The following is a 7,442-nucleotide window of genomic DNA, read 5'->3' on the forward strand; positions in this document are numbered from 1 at the left end:
CGCTTACAAGAAATCTAATTTTTAATTAAAAGGATGGTTTTAATTCTGCACCATCCATACTAGTCCTTCCCTGTTTGTCATTTCAGGCAAATAACAGAATTGTTAATATACTCAGAAAAATTACAGTGGTTTTAGCAGCTCTTGTTGAGGCATGAGGCTTGTTTGCCAATCAGTGTAAGTAAAACACATTATTTGAAAATAGATTTACTCGGGAATGTGCTTCTTAAAGTATTAGGCACAATGCAAAATTAAGAATCTCTTTGTGTTTGCATCATTAAGAGGGCTAATGTGCTTGTCTATTAACACAATTTTCAAGGCAGGCTCTTTTGCAGAAAAATGTCACACACCCATTCTGCTCTGTATGCCTTAATGAATTGAGTCTTTAATTTGAAAGTATGTGCACTAACAAAATAATATCAGGAGGGTTTAAAAAAATGACACAGAATTAATTAAGAAAGAAAGGAGGCGTTTTATTGAAATTTATACTTTTCAGTAACTCCTGCATACTTACAGGTTAGACTAATATTTTGGAGAAAACCTTTTACTGTTCAATATTCAGTCTCTTCCTCCCTTAACTTGACTGTGAGAGCAGTCATTGAAAAATTCCAGAGTTTAGCACCTTTCTAACCTGCCTTATGTTAAATTTATAGTCCAGTATAATGATTAAATATTTTTCCTTGGTCTTTCTGCTTACCAGTCTGTCTGTCTCTGTGGGATTGATTTGGTTTTATCATTGAGTGGAATAATTTACATTTGCATTTATGGAATGTCTTCTGGATAGTATCTCTAGTTTATTAAAGTATTTTGAATTACAATACTATTTTCCAGAATATTTTAATTCCCTTCTAGCTTAGTGCATATTTTAAAAGGGTATTCTCTTCTTCTCTGCCTATCACTAATTTAAAGTATTGAACAAAACCAGATCTATACCACAAATACTGTTTAAAAATACCATCACCTTTTTTTTGCCAGTAAACTGCTGACAGCTACTTTTTCAGATTTTCAGTGTTCTAGGAAATTTATGGTAGTAAATAACATTTTCCTCATCTCCAGTGCTTTGTCCAAGTTCCCTCTGTATATTTCTTCAATTCTGCCCTATGCTTATGAAGGTGTATTGATTCCTGAGCCTCCGTTTTGTCTCTCTTGTCCATCCAAATAACCTGCTGTGTATTTTCTTTTCTGCTAAGTTTCTTGCACTCCCTTATCCGTTAAATCAACTTTCCAAGAGAACTGTCCTTCAGTACCTGAGAGTACTGAAACTGCTTTTGTGAAATCAGTTTAATTTGCTGTTTTTTCTCCTTGTTTAGTAACCTCCTCTATTTTTAATTTCTCACGTTTCCATCCTTATATTCAATTAATTCTCCCCATAACTACCATAAAAGTCAATAACAGCCTCTCAAAAGGACATTTATTATTCCAGAAGCCTGTGGAGATGCATGGTTAATCCTCCTGAAGCTTCTTGCCCCAGTCTGTTACTTGTATGCCTCCATACTTCAGCAGAACCTTCTTAAACACTTCTCTGCGTTATGTGGTCTCTCAAGTTATTGTTTTGGGATGTTAACCTGTTGTTTCTTTTTTTTCCCCTCACCCAGACACACATAGAAGTTTTTCTTTTACCTTTGCCTGAAATTTTAAGTACGTTTTAAAAGTATACATTATCCTCCAGTTTAGTTAAAGTGGATTTTGATTTTTTTTTTTTCCTAGCGGAACTCTTGTTATCCATCAGCAGCCTTGTAACAGCCTTGTAATAGGTCAGCAAGATTTCTTATTTTTGTAAGGAGATATTAAATAGGACCACTATGACAAAGTTTTAAACTAAAAGCAGGAAATCCCTAGAAAGATCCAGATTTCATCTCTAATTCCTCAAATCTTGGTAGCTATTGCCAGCTGTAGCTGTCTTAATTCCACTAAGGTCGATATCTTTGATTGAATTAATTGTCCTTTTAGTATTTTAAGATATTCTTTAACTTCTTTTCCCTTTCCTAGGAAACCATACTTGTAAAGACTGCTCTGATCCATATCTTCTAAATTATTACCCTCCAAACCATAAATACAAAATGGTAAAATGTATTATATCCTACATAGTGACACATCCAGAGCAGATCACTCGGAAGTATTCACTAAGAAATCCAGTCCCTGTAGGATTTATGTTTGACTTACTGAGATTAGATGTGCTGTTTTGGCATTTATGTGTTAAAACGAGAAGTAAAATAGAAAAAGAAAGCTAGCATGCAAAGACTTACTCCTGTTATCAACTGGCACAAGAAATAACTGTAACATAAAATCACTTTGAGGAAAGTTTTTACCATAGTTGCCCAGAGAACTAGAATATGATGGTTTTCATCTTGTCTCTCAGACACTTGCATTGGATTTTCTGTGTGTATAATAAAAATACTCTGTGTAGCATAGTCAGAAGACTGAATGATAAGCAGTCATTTATAGGTGGAAAGGACCAGAAACTTTTTTTTTTCTGTTTCTGAATTTTCACCCGAAAGTCCCGTTTCTGATTCTAATTCTTAGATCTAGCCTAGCTTTTTCACTCATTATATTCACAAATATTGAAACCAGATACCTTCTCAAATGTTCAAATCATTAGATTTCCAAAATTGAATGGATTCTAAGATGGCTTATTTCTTTTCCCACTATGAATTTGGTGGGAGATGATGAGGACAAGAAAACTTTTAAGAGGAAAATTGTAGTGTGGCTCTCTTACAAGATATTGGAGGAACTGAGTAAAACTCCACTTGGAAGAAAACATAGTGATTTTATTCTGAAGGAAGAAACACACAAACTATCCAAACCTGTCCTGTGTCTTCTAAAGGTGTGTCTGTGCTGTGAAAATTGATAGAGGCTCCATTTGTTGTGTACAGAGGAATTGTGTCCCTGGTTTGTGTAAAGCATCTGTTCAGACTAGGTTACTCTAGTTACTCTCTGCTCAGGCAGAAGGATCAAAGTGCAGCTTTCTTAAATTCAAATATAATTTTACTCTAATTTCTTAATTGGATTCCATTCTATGTTTTTGTTGGTGTTTTTTTGTTTGTCTGGTTCGTGTTTTGTTTTGTTTTTTATTATGACATATGTCAAAATCCAGATATTTTGGATGCCTGGTTTTCATTCTTTCATGATGGCTGCTCTGACATTATAGACTCTGAAAATATACAGGAGTTCTGTTCAAAGTAAGTTCAGGTGTGAGGGTTGGCATATAGAAAAATCCCCCTGCTGGATAAGTTTTAGGTTCATCTAAGGTAAATTTTTCTTTTTTTACTTTTAATTTTAGAGAAACCACAATCCAAGCTCTGTAATCCTCGAGGCTACAGGTATTAATGTTGGCCAACTCTTAAACATTTTATGATTACTGAAAAACATATTTGTCATTACAACCCATTTATTAAATCCCTTTGACTTGCATCACTTTTTTTTTTAGGTTTTAATTGTGTCCTGCAATCTGCATATCAGTTAGCAGCAAAAGCTCTTGGCTGGAAGTGCTCCTTAACCAGGAATTTTAATAAAATGGTTGTTCAAAGAGAGAATGATTCTTTTATCTTCAGTTCCTTTCACCTTGAGCAACTTTCTACTCTTATTCTACTTTTCACTTCTTTATAGCTATTTTCTGGCTTTGAGTTTTGTTGGGGTTTCTTCTTGTCTGTTTATACTTACCTCCTAAGGAATGTGTGGCACTGATTTTTCTTTGCTTGTGTATAGGTTGCCACTTAGTGCTCTTTATGTATGTTATTTGTATTATGAAAACCTTATAAATCCAGTGTTTAGAGGCCAGCATTGGGGATAATTTCTTTCTTTTGGAAAACGAATATGGTTTGCTTTCTGAAAAGAGTTTGGTTATGTTTTTGTCTTACTATGCCTTTCAAGACAATACAGTACATACTTCATTATCAAATATCTTTGGAGGTTTTGTGCAATTATCACCTCAACACAAATGTATGCTATTTTTACTTTTTTCTTAATATAATTATACATTTTAAACTTATTTTTAGAATAAAGTCATTTTAAACTTATTTTTAGAATCAAGTCCATAGAGAAGCAATACCATTTTTGAAAATTAACAGTATTTGCACAACTGAGACTTTTAAATATTAAATATCAGGTGTAATATTTTTCTTCATCAATGCAAGTGTCGTTTCTAAGGTTTAAACACTTAGCAGTAAAACAGCTGAAGACAGTAATAATACCATCATGCAAATATTGTCAACTATAAGAAAATTGAAGGGATTATTAAAAAGAAACCTACTGTGGAATTTGATGATAAGTAATAGAAACACAGAATCATTTAGGTTGGAAAAGATCTTTGAGTGCATTGAGTCCAGATGTTGACCTGATCCTGCCAAATCCACCATGTCCCTAAGCACGACATCTACAAGTCTTTTAAATACCTCCAGAGATGCTGGCTCACCCACTTCCCCAGGCAGCTTGTGCCAGTGCTTGACTGCCCTCTCAGAAAAGAAATTTTTCCTAATATCCAATCTAAACCTCCCTGGTGCAACCTGAGGCCATTTTTCTTGTCGTATTGCTCATCACCACTTTGCTGGTCCTGCCGGCCGCGCTGGGCCCAGCCTGGCTCATGTTCAGCTGCTGCTGACCAGCATCCCCAGGTTGTTTTCCTCTTGGCCACTTTCCAGCTGCTCTTCCCCAGCCTGTAGCACTGCAGGGGTTGTTGTGACCCAAGGGCAGGACCCAGCACTTGGCCTTGTTGAACCTCACACCACTGGCCTCTGCATCAGTCCAGCCTGTCCAAATCCCCCTGCAGAGCCTTCCTGCCCTCCAGCAGGTCAGCACTCCTGCCCAACTTGGTGTCATCTGTGAACTGACTGAGAGTGCAGTCGATCACAGAATCATTGAGGTTGGAAAAGAGCTCCAAGATTATTGAGTCCAACCTCTTATTGACACCATCATGGCAGCTAGAGCCAAGTGCCATGTCCAGCTGTTTCTTGAGCACTTTTGGAGTGGTGACTCCACCACCTCCCTGGCCAGTCTGTTCCTGTGTTTAACCACTCTTTCCATGAAGAAATCCTTCCTGGTATCCAACCTAGGGCTCCACTGATGCAGCTCGAGGCCATGTCCTCGCATCCTAACGCCAGTTGCCTGGGAGAAGAGACCAAACCCCCCTGGCTCCAGCCGCCTTTCAGGTGGTTGTTCAGAGTGTTAAGGTCTCCTCTGAGGCTCCTTTTCTCCAGGCAAACACCCCCAGCTCCCCCAGCTGCTCTCATCAGACTTGTGCCCAGACCCTTCCCCAGCTTCCTGTCTTTCTCTGGACACACTCAATGCCTTTCTTGTAGTGAGGGTTCAGAACTGGACACAGCACTTGAGGTGTTGCCTCACGACTACAAATCCCCTTGTCCAGATCCCATGTAAATATATTAACTGGGACTGGCCCCAGTACTGAGCCCTGGGGAACACCATTGGTGTCTAGCCACCATTTGGATCTAACTCCATTCACCACCACTGTTTTTTACCCTGTGTACCTGTCCAGGCCATTAGCAGCCAGTTTCCCCAAGATAATTTTTTGAATTTTGCACTTCTGCTGTTTCCTTACAAGCACTTCGACAAACTGTATGAGTGAATATCACAGTGATTTGGAATCATGCTTTTGATCTGAGAGGTCTTGAGTTTGTTCAGATTCTGGTATATTTTTGAAGCCACGATTAATTATTCATGCAGTAAGGTCAGTTCCAGTATCTTAATGATGCTGATGTGCTTAGTACATTTCCCTCAGACTGTGGACTGGATGCCTCCTGTCTTTGCCCACTTAGGTGTGCCACTAGAAGTCATCATTCTGAATCATCCATTGCCACTCCTGAGCTTGGGAACCTTTCTCCTGAAACTCCCAGTGGAGCTGCTCATGAAAACATGCACAAGCCCTGCTTTCGTTAGGATGTTCTAAATGGGGTTAAGCAGTAGGTATTTGCTGATCCAGCTCATTTTGACAAAAGCCTTTCAGACCATGTTTATCTGAGCAGACAGATTTAGGAAATATTATCTGGCAAAGGAGCACTGATGCGCTGCAAAGGCTTGAGCTGGTGAATGTGTCCTTTTTCACTAACACAGAGTTTTAAAGCTTTGTCTCTTTGTTACATCTTCAGTGTACTGCAGTGCTGCTGCTGGTGTTGAATTGGTACTGATTAAATTAGTCCTGTAAGAGAAGAAATCGATCAGTACTTCTCCAGCAGTTTGTATAGTACTGAAGCTGTGACTTGAAAGGGGTGCAAAACTCCACACTTGAGAATTGGGTAGTTGCTTAAAAGTGTGTAAAACCAAAATTTTCAAGAAGTGTTGAATAACACGATATTCAGTCTTCAGTTAGTAATATGCAGTTTGGGAACACTTACTATATTTTTGAAAGTGGATTTAAGCATATAATAGATATATTTCAGTATACTTTCAGTATATGTATGTAAAATCCATGGCAGATTTGTGGGGTTGAATTCTGATTTTTTTTTGGGGGGGTACTATTTTATATATCACAATTCAGAAATAAACTGATTTCTTTAGTGGGGTAGAAGGAATTTATTTTCCCATACAAGGTAGTACCTCTAGAATGTTGAAACTAAATCAGTAGAATTTTAGGAACACAGTTATTTGTTGCAAAACCAGCCTGTGATATTTTGTTCAAAGCTCAAGTTTAAAACCTGCTATTGGATAATGGTAAATAAAATGCAAAATGCTAAATGTACCTTCCTGTTCATTGCTGGGTTATGGTTTATTTATGTCTCTGTGCTACTAATTAAATGTTGAGCATCAAAAATTAAGCAATGAGCTTTAAAATGTCAACAATAGCTTAAAAACTATTTTCTTTATGCTTACATAATATCTTAGGGTAAGCTTTAATGGTTTGGAAAACAATAGGGAAAAATGCAGACGTTGTCAACATGTCATAGTTTTTAAAGCATAGTTACAAGTTGGAATTTTAAGGGATTAAAACACTAAAGAGAAGCTGCTAGCATCTAGTAGTGCAGCATCAGCAATATTTTTATGTATGCATTGAGTCTCAGTTCAACATTTAAACTGATTTTACAGTAAGTAAAATAAAATGTTTTCCGGTTTAATGAAATAGAGTTTTATGCTCCTATGTTAAACCTTTATGATTTGCTTCTGTACATCAGCTGTTATTTGCATTTCTCTTGCAATCACAGGATATATATATAGACCTGCTCAGAATGTGTGCTGTTAGTTACTTTGAAATCTCATTAAAATTATCCTGGAGGTGACTTTCAGTTCCTGAGGTTTGGAATATGTTATTAGAGTTTTTGAGGAAAGACAGTTTGAAAGAGCCAAGTACTGGGAAGCAGCAGGCTATGCAGAATAAAATAATACAGTTTGAGGCAAAGATTTGCATTTTATTAGCACTTCCTTTAAGTTTTGCCTTTTAATTTGAAGCTAAAATTTAGTGTTGAATGATGAATTACACTTGAAAGGGAAAGTTTCATGGA

This window comes from Agelaius tricolor, unplaced genomic scaffold, assembly GCF_023055355.1.
Source record: "Agelaius tricolor isolate 1412-34295 unplaced genomic scaffold, bAgeTri1.0.p SCAF_1, whole genome shotgun sequence".
NCBI classification, from domain to species: domain Eukaryota; kingdom Metazoa; phylum Chordata; class Aves; order Passeriformes; family Icteridae; genus Agelaius; species Agelaius tricolor.